This window comes from Ailuropoda melanoleuca, chromosome 6, assembly GCF_002007445.2.
Source record: "Ailuropoda melanoleuca isolate Jingjing chromosome 6, ASM200744v2, whole genome shotgun sequence".
NCBI lineage: Eukaryota > Metazoa > Chordata > Mammalia > Carnivora > Ursidae > Ailuropoda > Ailuropoda melanoleuca.
The window spans coordinates 88,552,092-88,568,237 of NC_048223.1; positions in this window are offsets into that span (position 1 = coordinate 88,552,092).

The window sequence follows — 16,146 nt, forward strand, 5'->3', positions numbered from 1 at the left end:
CTAATCTCTATGGTGAACCTGATTTAGCTCAAAGCTCTTCAACTGCCCCTGAGATCAATAAATAGAACCACGTCACCTCCGTTGTGAAACTCCGCTCTTTTTGGTGAGACTCAAGGTTTCCTTCTCTTTCACCTTTCCCCCTCTCCTTCCTCTCTGACTCCCAGTGGAGAGCAGGGACAGTGAGGGGTGCTTTCCTGTCCCCCTGCCAAGCTCCAGTGGGGTGAGTCACTCTTGATCCTATCTCCTGCTGGGTTCTGGGGTGCTTCCTGGACATGACGGTCCGTAGGGTTGGCCACTGTCCCTGTAGCCCCCTCACATGAGTGACACCAGGAGCATCCAGGAGTGACCTTCCTCCCCACTGCCAGGGATGCAGGGTCTCCCCACACCTCCCCTGGAAACCTCTGGGCTGGTCCCTCAACCCTGTCTCTCATCTACTCTCAGGGACACCGGAAGTGGTCCCACAGGACCCTGGACTCAGAAGGGCCACGTACTGGGGATTTAATGCTCTGCCCCTGCTGATCACCTTCTGGAAATTCTTCATAATCTTACCTTTGAATCTGTGTTTTATATGCAAAGTCCCGTGGTGCAACGGAGCATGTCTTGGGGCTTGGCACCTCAGCTCACAAGGGTCTCACTTCCAGGGTCCCCAGCATCTTGAACCCACCCAGCCTCCACCTTTCAACCTCCCACCCAGTGACAGCTGCCACCCTCTGCCCCTGCGGAGGCCTGAGCATGGGCACGGGGAGGGTCAAGGTCAGATATGTGTGCCTCACACATCTTGGGATGGGACGCGGTGACGGCTGTCCACACTCCAGATGGGCCGCACCATGGCATGCTCCTTGGGGTGGTTGGGGAGGGGAGGACTCCCTTACTCTGGTCCAGGTGTTATCTGTGTCCTGACGGCCCGGGGTCTCCCCTGAACTGGGGGCTGAAGCAGCAGGCCCATGGGGAAGGAAAATGCCTGCTCTGTGCCCCTCCCCCTGGAACGCAGTGCTTCAGTCCAGCTGATGGCTAGCAGTAGGGGGAGCCTGACCCTTGGCGTCTACACTCAGGCCTTGGGTATCCCTGCACCTGAAAGAGCAGGACAGTAAATATTCAAAACAGGTCGAGAGGCCAAAACTGCAGAAATAAAGGGGGAAAAATCTTTTTTTTTTTTTATCTTTTATGGCCCTTCTGCTTTTTGCACAAGAGGTTTCTTATGAATTTTCATTTGGCCCTGAGTCCCCAAATAATGGAGCTTGAATCCCCTCCACTTTGAACTCCCTCCACTTTGAATCCCCTTCACTTCTCTCAGGTGTCATGAAAAATTCAGGAGGGAGGAGATGGGGGCCACGCCACTGCCAGGCACAGACCTCTCTAGCAGGCCTCCACAGTTTGGAACTGTCCCATGCTTCTGCAAGAGGGTTGCTTTCGAAACTCTGCCCATGGAACTCTGGTCCAGGTCCTCTTTGTTCTGGGTTTCCGTAAGAGAGAAAATGTGTCTCTTGATTCATGTATTCTCTGTCCGATTTTTTGATGCTGTCAGTCAAAAATCCGGCCACATACTTTGATCCTTAAGGGGGGGGTGGTCTTAAAAAGTGCCGAATCCATTGTTAAGTGCCCCTAATGTTTCCAGTTAGCGTCTGCCCACATTAGCACGCGACTTCCCCTGTGGCCGCGAGAGCTACCGTTATTTCACTGCTGTGCATGTTTATGTGTGCGTATAAATACACAAGCACACAGGAAATGAAATACTGAAGTCAATAAATCTGTTAAAAAATCAAAATGTGTCATTGGGTAAATTGTCCTACACACTCTTGCCAAATGTCTCACTGTTGTAAAGCACATCTGTGGTTTTTAACCCAAAATGCATCAGGGAGTTCCTTTCTACCTGCTAGATGGGATGCTGCCCAGTTCATGAATTGTTGAACAAGACAATTAGATCTTCAAAAAAAAAAATGCATCAGAGACCACAATGTAGGAGCTAAAATACAAAACTCTCAGAAGAAAACACAGAGGTACATCTTCATGACCTTGGATTTGGCAAAGGATTCTCAGCTATGACACCAAAAGTGTGGGCAACAAAAGAAAAAATAGACAAAATGGAATTCACCAATATTAAAAAAAAAAAACTTCTGCATTTCAAAGTAAAAAAGTCAACACACAGAGTGGGAGAAAATTTTTGAAAAAATCAAATATTTTATAAGGGACTTATATCTAGAATATATAAAGAACTGTTGCAACTGAATGATAAAGAGACACACAGCCCAATTAAAAAATGGGCAAAGGATCAGAAAAGACTTTTCTCCCAAGAAGAAATATACAATAAGCACCAAAAGGCTAATAAGCATATGAAGTGGTTGTCAACATCATGAGCCATCGGGGAAAAGCAAATCAAAACCGTAATGAGAATACACTCCATGCCCACAAGCATGGCTATCATGCAAAAGTCAGATAACAGCAAGTGTTGGCAAAATTAGAACCATCATACATTGCTGATAAGAATATTAAATGGTGCAGCTGCCGTGGGAAACAGTCTGGTGGTTCCTCAAAAGTTGGAACATTGTCACCATACGACCCAGCAATTCCACTCCTGGGTGTGTACCCAAGAGAAAGGAAACTATGTGTCCACACAAAAACTGGTTAAGGATCACAAGCAGCATAATTCACGATAGTCAAAAGGTATAAACAGCCCAATGTCCATCAAAACATAAATGGATAAACAAAACTTGATATGTCGTATAATGGAATATTACTCAACCACCAGAAGGAACAAAGTAGTGGCAAACACTACAATGTGGATGAACCTTAAAACATGATGCCAAGTGCTAGAAACCAGTCACAGAAGACCTCATATTGCATGGTTTAATGAAATGGGCAGAATAAGCAAATCTATAGTGATAGAAAGTAGCTTAGTTCCCTACTGCTGGAGGAGCAGAGCATTACAGCTAAGGGGAGCAGCTTTCCTTTTGGAAGGTGATGAAAATTTTCTAAAACTGACTTGAGTTTGCACAACTGTGAATTTATCGAAACCATCAGACTGTATACTTTGTACCTTTCATGTAAATTGTATGATATGTGACTTACACCTCAATAAAAATTTTTTTAAGACACCTTAGTTTTACTTAACAAGGTTAGTATTTTTGTCCCTCCCGCAGCCCTGTTATGGATTTCACGTGCTTGAGAACCAATTGGACAAAGCGCTCTGACCTCCCCCACTCCTGGCCACTGCACCCCTGCAGTACAATTGCTTTTGTATTTATTCTGTTTCCTGGAAACCAAACCGAGCCCATCCCCGCTGTCAATGACAGAGTGCGATGGGGTCCATTTAGAAGCTGGACCTTGCCAGTTGCCCCAGGACACGACTGACCCCAAGGTGTGAGAGAAGCGTGTCCGAAACCCACCTTCCCATGCTCCAGCCCATGCGCTCTGGACTTCAAATACGTCCCTGCCCAACATCACATATCCAGGCCCTTTCTGCTGGCAAAGCAGGGACGGATGTGTATTGACTCTGCAGACAAGTTGCAATTCAAACTGCATGATTCTAGAAGGGTTCGTAGGAACAGTGCCAAGTTCCCATGAAAACGATGTCCCCTCATTCCCAGGGGAGACTTCAGAGTCAGTCCCAACACTCAGGAGCCCCACCCTCCCGTCCTACAGTGTGGGCGGAAGAAACAAGCGTTTGCTGCCTTCCCGGGACCCTAGATCTGAACCATCCCCTCTGGATTGCCAGTGTAAGACTGGATTTCCTCTCTCCAGAGTCCTCAGCCTTTTCTTGCTCGCCCACAACTTTCTGTGATAGAGCAAAAGGCACTAATTAGGGAACACTGGCTGTTCCCTAATTAGGAAGCCAACAAGAGTCTAAAGGGATCCATCACTGTAGCAGCCACAGTGGCCAGGCAAGGGCATCATCCCTGCAAGAGCTGAAGGCAAAAGGGGAGCCCTATCAGTTTTGCTGGGCTGGAGAGTGTGCCCCCAAATTCGTGTCCTTCCTGGAGTTTTAGAACGTGGTTTTATTTGGAAATATGGCCATCACAGGTAGAATGGGATAAGATGAGCTCATACTGGGGGCGCCTGGGTGGCACAGCGGTTAAGCATCTGCCTTCGGCTCAGGGCGTGATCGGCATTATGGGATCGAGCCCCACGTCAGGCTCTTCCGCTATGAGCCTGCTTCTTCCTCTCCCACTCCCCCTGCTTGTGTTCCCTCTCTCGCTGGCTGTCTCTCTCACTGTCGAATAAATAAATAAAATCTTTAAAAAAAAAAAAGATGAGCTCATACTGGCACAGAGGGGGTCCTTAATCTGTTGTGACTGGTGCCCTTGGAAGAAGAGGAAGAGACACAGACACACGGGAACAATGTCAGGTGACAACAGAGACAGAGATGAGGATGATGCTTCTAGAAGCCAAGGAAACAAAGAAGTGCCCACAACATTGGAAGGTAGGAGAGAGGGGACGAAGGATCCTCCCTTTGAGGGAGCACAGCCCTTCCAGTACCTTGATTTCAGTCTTCTGATCTCCCGCATGGAGAGAGAAGAAGTTTCTGTTGTTTTGAGCCGCCCAGTTCATGCTGGTTTGTTACAGCGGCTGCAAGAAACCAGTGCATCAGTCTTTATTCCTGAAGCAGCACAGGGCTCTTCTCCCGATGTCCACAGATCTGCAGGGAAACGCACCGCAGAAGTAACCACAAATCAGCAGGTGCTTCAGCATTGCCCCAGGAACCTCAGCGGACGGAGTCGCGGGCTTTGGGAAGCGGACGAGCCTCCGGAGAAACGAACGTTCTGCAGAGATGATTTCCAGGCTTTGGACTGAAGCATAAGAGCTACATGAAAAAAACAAAACCATAAAATTTTTGAGGAAAAAAAGAGATTATTTTTACAACTTGAGGGTGGGGGTTCCCTTCCACAGGAAGGAAGATTCCATACCCAGAAGCCATAAGGGAAANGATGAGCTCATACTGGCACAGAGGGGGTCCTTAATCTGATATGACTGGTGCCCTTGGAAGAAGAGGAAGAGACACAGACACACGGGAACAATGTCAGGTGACAACAGAGACAGAGATGAGGATGATGCTTCTAGAAGCCAAGGAAACCAAGAAGTGCCCACCACATTGGAAGGTAGGAGAGAGGCGAGGAAGGATCCTCCCTTTGAGGGAGCACAGCCCTTCCAGAACCTTGATTTCAGTCTTCTGATCTCCCGCATGGAGAGAGAAGAAGTTTCTGTTGTTTTGAGCCGCCCAGTTCATGCTGGTTTGTTACAGCGGCTGCAAGAAACCAGTGCATCAGTCTTTATTCCTGAAGCAGCACAGGGCTCTTCTCCCGATGTCCACAGATCTGCGGGGAAACGCACCGCAGAAGTAACCACAAATCAGCAGGTGCTTCAGCATTGCCCCAGGAACCTCAGCGGACGGAGTCGCCAGGCTTTGGGAAGCGGACGAGCCTCCGGAGAAACGAACGTTGTGCAGAGATGATTTCCAGGCTTTGGACTGAAGCATAAGAGCTACATGAAAAAAACAAAACCATAACAGTTTTTGAGGAAAAAAAGAGATTATTTTTACAACTTGAGGGTGGGGGTTCCCTTCCACAGGAAGGAAGATTCCATACCCAGAAGCCATAAGGGAAACAACTGAGAGATCAATCTCATAAAAATTAAAAACTTCCATAGATCAAAACACACAATAAAGAAAGTTTTAAAAAAACAAACAATGTGAGGCATATTCTAACAAGCAAAGAATTAGTAGCCAAAAATAGCTCTCACAAATCACACACACACACACACACACGCACGCACACACACCAGTCCGATAGAAGAATGGGTAAGAAATTTGAAGGCCCATTAAGATGAGGGCAACNAAAGAAGTGCCCACAACATTGGAAGGTAGGAGAGAGGGGACGAAGGATCCTCCCTTTGAGGGAGCACAGCCCTTCCAGTACCTTGATTTCAGTCTTCTGATCTCCCGCATGGAGAGAGAAGAAGTTTCTGTTGTTTTGAGCCGCCCAGTTCATGCTGGTTTGTTACAGCGGCTGCAAGAAACCAGTGCATCAGTCTTTATTCCTGAAGCAGCACAGGGCTCTTCTCCCGATGTCCACAGATCTGCAGGGAAACGCACCGCAGAAGTAACCACAAATCAGCAGGTGCTTCAGCATTGCCCCAGGAACCTCAGCGGACGGAGTCGCGGGCTTTGGGAAGCGGACGAGCCTCCGGAGAAACGAACGTTCTGCAGAGATGATTTCCAGGCTTTGGACTGAAGCATAAGAGCTACATGAAAAAAACAAAACCATAACAGTTTTTGAGGAAAAAAAGAGATTATTTTTACAACTTGAGGGTGGGGGTTCCCTTCCACAGGAAGGAAGATTCCATACCCAGAAGCCATAAGGGAAACAACTGAGAGATCAATCTTATAAAAATTAAAAACTTCCATAGATCAAAACACACAATAAAGAAAGTTTTAAAAAAACAAACAATGTGAGGCATATTCTAACAAGCAAAGAATTAGTAGCCAAAAATAGCTCTCACAAATCACACACACACACACACACACGCACGCACACACACCAGTCCGATAGAAGAATGGGTAAGAAATTTGAAGGCCCATTAAGATGAGGGCAACGTGTGTTGGATGCTCACACGGGGCTCCCTCAGTCTGGTTTGGGCAGAGAAGCCAAAGGTTAAGGACCACACAGCAGGTGCCAATGAGCCCCCAGGGTCTGAATCCTGGAGCACTGATTCAGGACCCGCTGAAAGGATTGTCTTATCATGTACCTCCCACCCATGGGAGAGGCAGGGACAGAGCCCCTGGTCCCTGGCTGGGCAGGAGCAGGGCGGGATGGCATGGGAGAAGTCTCCAGATGGGGACCGAGCAAAGGCAGACTGTGGGCCCCAGCACCTCGTGCAGTCTTGTATGTTTATCTCTATCCCCTCCTGAAAATTCACTAACATGACAGTAAAGGAGGGAAAATAAGGCAAACACTTCAACGGACGAAGAAAGCGGAGAGGAAGCAACAATGACAAACTCTTGCAACCTGGAAGGCNGGGAAACAACTGAGAGATCAATCTTATAAAAATTAAAAACTTCCATAGATCAAAACACACAATAAAGAAAGTTTTAAAAAAACAAACAGCGTGAGGCATTTTCTAACAAGCAAAGAATTAGTAGCCAAAAATAGCTCTCACAAATCACACACACACACACACGCACATGCACGCACGCACACACACCAGTCCGATAGAAGAATGGGTAAGAAATTTGAAGGCCCATTAAGATGAGGGCAACGTGTGTTGGATGCTCACACGGGGCTCCCTCAGTCTGGTTTGGGCAGAGAAGCCAAAGGTTAAGGACCACACAGCAGGTGCCAATGAGCCCCCAGGGTCTGAATCCTGGAGCACTGATTCAGGACCCGCTGAAAGGATTGTCTTATCATGTACCTCCCACCCATGGGAGAGGCAGGGACAGAGCCCCTGGTCCCTGGCTGGGCAGGAGCAGGGCGGGATGGCATGGGAGAAGTCTCCAGATGGGGACCGAGCAAAGGCAGACTGTGGGCCCCAGCACCTCGTGCAGTCTTGTATGTTTATCTCTATCCCCTCCTGAAAATTCACTAACATGACAGTAAAGGAGGGAAAATAAGGCAAACACTTCAACGGACGAAGAAAGCGGAGAGGAAGCAACAATGACAAACTCTTGCAACCTGGAAGGCAGCTGCGTGCATGGCCACGATGTAGTGGCTCGGAGAAGCCTGAGGTCTGACCAGAAGCAGGGAAGTCGAGAGGAAAAACAGAGTATGAAGAGCCACTGAAAGGGAACAGAGATTCCTGGTAGTGGCAGTGCGGGTGCAACTGAAAACAGAGGATTGGTTAAAAATTAGCATGAGAGGGGCTCCTGGCTGGCTGTTGGTTAAGCACCCGACTCTTGATATCAGCTCAAGTCATGGTCTCAAGGTCATGAGATGAGCCCTGCGTGGCGCTTGGCTCTGGGTGTGGAGCCTGCTTAGGCTTCTCTCTTTCCCTCTCCCTCTGCCCCTCCCCCCTGCTCAGGCGCGCACGCGCACACACACAGACACGCACGCTCTCTCTGTCGCTCTCAAAGCAAAAAACAAAACTTAACATTAGTATGAGAATATTTTGATCCATGGTCCCTTGCCCTAATCTGTGCAGGTGAAAAACTACCTCCCCAGCGTCCTGGCAGAAGGCTAGGCTCNATGTTTATCTCTATCCCCTCCTGAAAATTCACTAACATGACAGTAAAGGAGGGAAAACAAGGCAAACACTTCAACGGACGAAGAAAGCGGAGAGGAAGCAACAATGACAAACTCTTGCAACCTGGAAGGCAGCTGCGTGCATGGCCACGATGTAGTGGCTCGAAGAAGCCTGAGGTCTGACCAGAAGCAGGGAAGTCGAGAGGAAAAACAGAGTATGAAGAGCCACTGAAAGGGAACAGAGATTCCTGGTAGTGGCAGTGTGGGTGCAACTGAAAACAGAGGATTGGTTAAAAATTAGCATGAGAGGGGCTCCTGGCTGGCTGTTGGTTAAGCACCCGACTCTTGATATCAGCTCAAGTCATGGTCTCAAGGTCATGAGATGAGCCCTGCGTGGCGCTTGGCTCTGGGTGTGGAGCCTGCTTAGGCTTCTCTCTTTCCCTCTCCCTCTGCCCCTCCCCCCTGCTCAGGCGCGCACGCGCACACACACAGACACGCACGCTCTCTCTGTCGCTCTCAAAGCAAAAAACAAAACTTAACATTAGTATGAGAATATTTTGATCCATGGTCCCTTGCCCTAATCTGTGCAGGTGAAAAACTACCTCCCCAGCGTCCTGGCAGAAGGCTAGGCTCTATTCCCCAGCAAGAGGGAGCCAGGGGGCTCTGGACTCAAGGACCAAGGGCGCAGGTGCAGGCGAGGGCACCCGGCCGACAACAAGGATGAAGTGGAAGTCCACGCACTGAATTCTGAAACCAACACCCCACCCCTCTCTCGCCCTGAGAACGAGGCGCCAAGCTTATGATCCTTGTGCAGAATTTTGGATGATTCTTCTCTGGGAGCACTGGCCAGCCCAGTAGAACTGATGTAGATACTGGCTGTTTGGAGCCCCCGGTAAAGTGGTCAAGGTCAGTCTTCCTCCAACAAAGCCCCCCCCCCAGACACAGAGCTTACAGTGTATGTGTTAGAGTTTTATTCTTCACATGAAGTCAGAGATGAAAACTATCAAAGACTAAAAAACAGAGTTTAGAGGAAACAGACAACTCATGGAGTAGGGAAAAAATTATAAAGTAATATAACATATAATATAATATAATATATTAAGTTATAAGTGTTGTCTCCAGGTAATAAGATATTAACATGCATCCATTAGATGAAAACTTGCTGCTTAAAAAATAGCAATAAAGTAAGTTTTAAAAGGATCGTGCGGAATTTTAAAAGTGTTCTGGGAAATTAAATTGGCAGATATCCAAAACAACTGCATAAAAGAAGTTCTGATAGGAAGTTTAAGAGGCACCTTCCAAAGACAGAACACAAAGAAGATGGAAAATGAGAGAGAAACCTTAGAAAAATTAAAGAATCGGCCCAGGACGCCCATACTTGAAAAACAGGAAGGTCTAAAAAAGAGAACAGAAAATATACTTGGGGAGTGGAAGGAAGGTAGAAAATAATAAAAGAAAATGTACCAATAACAATTGTGAGCCTCCAGTATGAAAGGACTCACTGAGTACCCCCTGTGAAGAAAGACCCACACCAGTGCACCCTAAGGATGAAAAGAAAATTCTGAGTTATTTCAGAGATGAAAGTGGCCTCATGTGAAGGAAAGAGGTGAGACCACTCTGACTTCTCACAGCCACTTTGTGAGCCTGAGGCAGTGGGCGACAACTTCGCAGCCCAAGGGACAAGAATTTCCAACCAAGCTGTCAATCAAATGTGAGGGTGGGAGAGCTAATGTTTGCATGCATAAGCTCTCAAAACACTTTCCTAACACAGACGTTTCTCAGAAAGCTACTGGAGAAGGTGCTTCACCCCAACAAGGGAGAAAACCAAGGTAGGACATTGGATTCAGCACACGGCGACCCAGCGCAAGGAAGTCAGAGGGTCCCCAGGCCCCCAGGACCACAGCGGGGGCAGCTGCATAGAAAGCGGCCAGTGCACACACTGCAGGGGTCTGGGTAGGAGAGGGGAGTCAGCAGGAAAGAAGGCTGAGACTCAGCACACGAATCTGAACCAACTGGAAGGAGAGCCCCCTTCAGAACCAAGTCTAGGAATGGATGGTCATCGAACACTAAACAAAGGAAAAGCTTGGCAGCCTCTCATTCCAAGCAAAACAAAAGGCTGTACAAAATGGGAAATGTGCACTGCATGGTTGGGCTGTGAATAATAGGAACATCGTCACCACTATGTAAATACGCGATATTGATTTGGCTAAAAAGGACACTCTAACTACCATGTCCGGCTTGAGGAGAAAGGAGCACACATATATCAGGGGAGAGGGAGGGTGGTTGACAAGAGCTATGTCCTCCTCTGATGTAGTAAGAATTCATTAAATCACATTTAAACTGGAAAATTGAGAAATGGCAGTCCAAACATGTTATTTTAAAGTAAGGAGGAAAGCACCAGAAGAATCAGCGAAAAGAATTCAAAGTGATGGCCTCTGGGGAGTGAGAATCAGGAGCAGGGAAGAGAGATGCTGGTTTTCATTATGGGGCTTGCAGAACCATTTGACTTTAAAAACCATGTACATGTATGACTTTGATAAGCATATTTTTTTTTTAAAAAGCTATCAAAGAAACAACAAGGAAAGAGTAAATGCGCCAAGTTAGCGCATTTCAGACTTTTTAATCCACATCTCTCCGATGAGTAAAGATCTCCATGACTTTACTTGTTAAACGAGGGGGAGACGATCAGTTTTCACAGTTGCTTATTGTAATTGCTTATTATAATTATTCCGAGGATGAACCCCTTCCCCCCAGGCTCTATGATACCACAGGGACACACCCCACTGCAGTGACACTCCCTGTTTCCTGCCCCCTGCCCCTGGTGGTGGTGGGTGTCAGCACCATCCCTCATTGTAGTTTGGATCAGGGAAGCCATCGAAATATGTCCGCCTCAAGACTCATTCATTCCATCTTGGTCTGCTCCCTGTGCCCTGGGTAAATCTGACCGCTCTGCCGGCCCACTTACTCTCTCTGGAGGGCTGCCCCGTGGTGGGGCGGGGAGGATGGCAGCAGGGTGTGGGGAGGCCAAAACCCCAGGGGACCTCACAGCTATGGCCTACTGTCCATCACTAGGGCCGCCAATACCTCTCTTGCTCGTCCTGCTGAAACCTGTCTCCTGTGTCTCATTTCTCAGTTGGATGTAAGCAGGGGAAGGGAATAATGGGGTGTTATTTACGAGTCACTCGAAACCCCCACAGCCATGCGTCAGGCGCAGTGCCCAGTGGTTTGTAAATGCACTGTGTCCTTTGATCCGCCATCAGGGTGAAATTATGACGCTGTGAATCCGAGCCTGGGTCTCTGGGACTCCAGTGGGGCTCTCCTTTCTCCCTGCGGCAAGCCTCGGTTGGTAGGAGCATGCTCGCCTCTCAGGGCTGCGTGAGGAGTCATCGGGACATTGTCGGGTGGGAGGCCTTTGTCCCCTGGAGAGCATAGAGCGCATCTTGGCCTTAGGTTTCGTTGTCTGTCATGTGGCTGATAATCCCTGTGAATTCTGCTGGCTCGGTCTCCCCACGGCCACAGATGTGGCGGCGATCGTGGCCCTGTTCCCTGCTCTTCTCAGCCCACACGTTCCCCTTAGATGATTTCATTCGCCACATGGCTCCAATTACCATCTATCTGCTCAGATTTATGTCTCCAGCCCAGACTGTGTGCGTGGCTCCAGACACATGTGGCCCAGGCACATCTCACTCAGCGGCTCAGTGGTTTCTAGCGCTCATGGGTCCCCAGTGATCACCTCAGCCTCCTTCCCAGGTCTGCTTCTCCTCCGTGTCCTCTATCACACACTCCCTGACACCTCATATCCCTGACACTGTCCCTGGCCTATTAGCCTGAGAAGATGCCTGGCTTCCTTCCTCCACACAGGCCACCACGCCTTCCTGCCGGGGACTGTGATGGCCTCTTAACTACTCGCCCGTTTCCACTCGTGACTCCATCCAGTCCATTCTGGGCACTAGCCAGGATTATATTTTGGAAACACAAATCCTATCATTTCACTCCTTCACCAAAAGCCCATCCAGGCTCAGACGTTACTTCCTGGTGAAGACCCCCTCAGACTAGATTGAGTTCCCCTACCTATTGCTCCTCTAACATATGGGACAACTGAATAGAACTTCCTGTGATTATACTTTTGTTATCCGTCCTTCTAGGAGACTACCTTCTCTGCAGGATGATGGCACCACGAACATAACAGCCACTTCTGCCTGTTTCTCAACTGTGTCCCAGGGCCTTGCTCAGATATAGTGTATAGTAGGGTTAGTAAATATCAATTGAATGGATTACTTGAAAGTGGCTATTAAAATAAATTACAAAAATACTGAATATATCGATGTCTTAATAGACTATTTTTTGGAGACGTTTTTGGTTCACAGCAAAATTGAGCTGACTACAGAGTGTTCCCCTATGCTGCCTGTCCTCCTCCAAAACCTCTCCCATTTATCAACATCTCCCACCAGAGAAGTACGTTTGTGATCATTGATGAAGCTATGTTGACACTATTATTATCCAGAGTTTACATTAGCGTTCAGTCTTGTGTTGTTCATTCTATGGGTTTGGACACATGCGTAAGGACATGGCTCCACCATCATAGTGTCATAGAGAGTAGTTCCACTGCTCTAAGATGCCTCTGTGTTCCTCTCAGTCGTTCCTTTTTCCCAGAAAACACCTGACAACCACTGATATTTCTATGGTCCTCATAGTTCTGCCTTTTCCAGGAAGTCATATAGCTGGGATTCCACAGTATGTACAATTTTTTACCCATTTTTCACCAGGTTGTTCATTTCTTATTGTTGAATTTTCAGAGTCCTTTGCATATTTTATGTAAGTCCTTTATCAGGTGTGTCCTTTGTAAATATTTTTCCCCAGTCTGGCTTGTCTTCTCATTTTCCTGAATTATATTGTTTTATTTTTTGAAGATGGAATTGGCTTTATTAATAAGCAATTCATGAATTGGGCAACATTCCATATAGCAAGTAGAGAGATGCTGCTGAATTATATTGATTCTTAAGGACAGAAGTAAACCTGACACTATTTTAAAGAGTTTGTAACATACGCAAGATAGTTCCAGGACCTTGACCCCGTGCACAATCACAGACTCACAGGAACTCCTCCACCCGCGACAGCAAGTTTGTCGGGAGTTACAGGGATATCGTTAAGTGTTCTGGTGAAGCTGAACTGTGAATGTGGGAGAGCCTGTCCTCCTGCTAACCCAGTCACCCGTCTCCTGGGCTGGCCCGTGTCCAGGCTAAGGCTTTGGAGAACAAAGGCCAAAAGTCCTTCAAATAGAGACTCCATGGGCATTGGTGGAGGGAGGCAATCTGGACGGCAAATTTACCTTCAAGTTAATGACACGTCCAGTACGGATCCCAATGTACAGGGACCCCTTCCAAGAAGCCAGAGGGGCCCCACAATGTAAGTAGGTAAGATAGCCTTCTATTTGCACTGGGGTTTCCCTGTGGCATGTGCATTCCCCCTTGTCAGGTGGTGCTGAAGGGGTGTCGGGCATTTGGGGATCCAGCTAAGGAGAAGTTCATTTGGGAATATACGATTTAACATATAACTTGGGGAGATGTTTTTAAATGTTGCAGTAAAACAAACGAAAAGTTACAGTTTTCCGATCTGGAAATACAATTTTGTCCTACTTAAATTTTTAATTAAGAAACTGAGGAAGAAATCAGGTAAAAATGAACGGAATGTAAACAAGTTATAAAGAGGAGCTATGGAATCAATAGAAATCATTGTTCATCACATCAAATTTTTAAATGTTCAGATTTTACTATGAAGAGGAGGAGATGAATTGCTAATAAGAATGACAAATAGGCTCTTGGAGTGTTTAGTCATCTCACTAGAAGGATGAGTTCTGCGAGGAGATTGGGAAGATACTGAAATTTCCTGCTGAATTGACCAAAACTGAAAGAAAACACATTAAAAAAACTCATAAATGCCATTAGAACACAAGCATTGATGTGACCATCATCATTCAGGGAATATATAAAATGAATAACCGCGTGGAAAACTGGAAAGGCCCTAAAATCTTACAGCTCAAGTACAGCAGAAGCACGACACAGGTGCTCCCCAAACCTGAGAATACTATCATTTATTCCATTATCAATGGGTTATGAAGTTGAAAGAAATTTGTCTAAACTATCAAAAAAAATTTTTTAAATGTTTTTGATCACTCGTGCCCTGAGGACAGACTGAATTATCTTTTTACTATGACTAGAAAAAAAACATTGTCATATGAAGAGAACAAAAAATACTCAGCCAAAAACTTCAGGAAAGCATTATAGAAGTGGGCCCAGAATTTAGTAAAAATTACGTTTTTGAAGAATTTTGTGATGTTTATGTTATTTATTGGCTTTTTAAAAAAGCTGTAATTTATTGTGATTTTTGTCTCATTTAAAATAATCACTTTGATACTTTGATAATTTTGTATTCGTGATTTTGTGTTCTTATTCCTTTTTTTAAGACTTTATTTATTTATCTGACAAAGTGAGAGAGAGAGAGAACAAGCAGGGGGAGGGGCAGAGGAAGAGGGAGAAACAGGCTCCCCGCTGAGCAGGGAGCCCAACGCAGGGCTTGATCCCGGGACCCTGGGATCATGACCTGAGCCGAAGGCAGATGCTTAACTGACTGAGCTACCCAGGTGCCTCTTGTGCTCTTATTCTTAGAGAAGTCCCCCAAGTTGAATGAAGAATACTAGAACCAAGATCTGCCAGAACGGACGCGGGTGACAGAGGGATGGACACAGGCTTGCCCACCATGCAGACCGTCCTTCACCCCAGTCAGCACAGCTGGGGAGCTGCCTCATGGCCAAGGGCACACAGAGAACCTGATGGCCTACAGAAGCAGAGCCTCGCCTGCAGTGAAGGAATGCAGTCTGTGTCCCCGATGTGTCGGCAGAGGGGACCCTGCCAGGGAGCCCCTGCCTCAAGTGGGGGGGACCGGCGTGTAGTCACTGGATATCTAGGCACCAGATTAACTTTTGGGTCATTTCCAGCCCCGAGTCTTTTTTAAAGACTGATGGTGGGCACTGTCACGTCCTGCAGAGCACATAAAGTGACTCAAACTTTCTGGAAGACAAGTTGGCAATAAATATTCAATGTGTTCACACCCTTCTGCCCAGTGATTTCCCCTTCCAGGAATCTGTGAATAGAAATGATTAGAAATGCAGACAAATATGAAGCAAACTGAAGTCCCCGCGGCATTCACATGGCATCATGACGGACTCGTTATCAAGAGTGCTTGGAAAAAATTCCCTCTGTAATGTGTCTGTGGCTAGATAGCTATCCCTAGAACAAATTTATCAGAATCCTTGTTAAAATGCTCTGAGTGGTACCGTTTCTGACTGTTATTTTCTTAATGTATTTGCGTGCATGGGTGTGTGTGTGTGTGTGTATGTGTGTGTAATGAACACAGATAACTTTGATACTCAGAGGAAAATGCATTTTTAGATGAACCAGTGTGGAGGGAAATCAGACACCTACACCAGGTGCTTACACACCTGCTCCCACAGGAATATCTTAGTACTCATCAGTCTTCCTTCAAAATAACTGGCTTAAAACATAAATAAATAATAAAATAAATAAATAAAATAAAATAACTGGCTTCCGCAGAGGGAGAAATGGTTCCCACGGAGCCGTTGCCCAGATAACCCATGATGCAGTAATCCCGGTAAACTTGGAGCAGCCCTTTGCAGGACTCCTAGGATTCTAACGTGGGGCTGCTCTTCCCCCGGATGGGTGAGCCGTCTTGTGCAGCCTCTCTCGGGATCACCAGGCAGGCCCCTGGCTTCTCACCCCCACAGGAGCTGTGGAGCTGCGTGGCCCAGGATGTCTAGGAAGCCATAACCTGGAAATGCCCGTTGTCTGGCTGGGGAGTCCTTGGGAGCTTGGAGAGAGGTGGGGGGGGGGTGCAGAAAAATAGTAAGAGCCTGTGCAAATGAATCTCCCTCACCTTAGCATTCTGTGAAGTGAGGATCGGG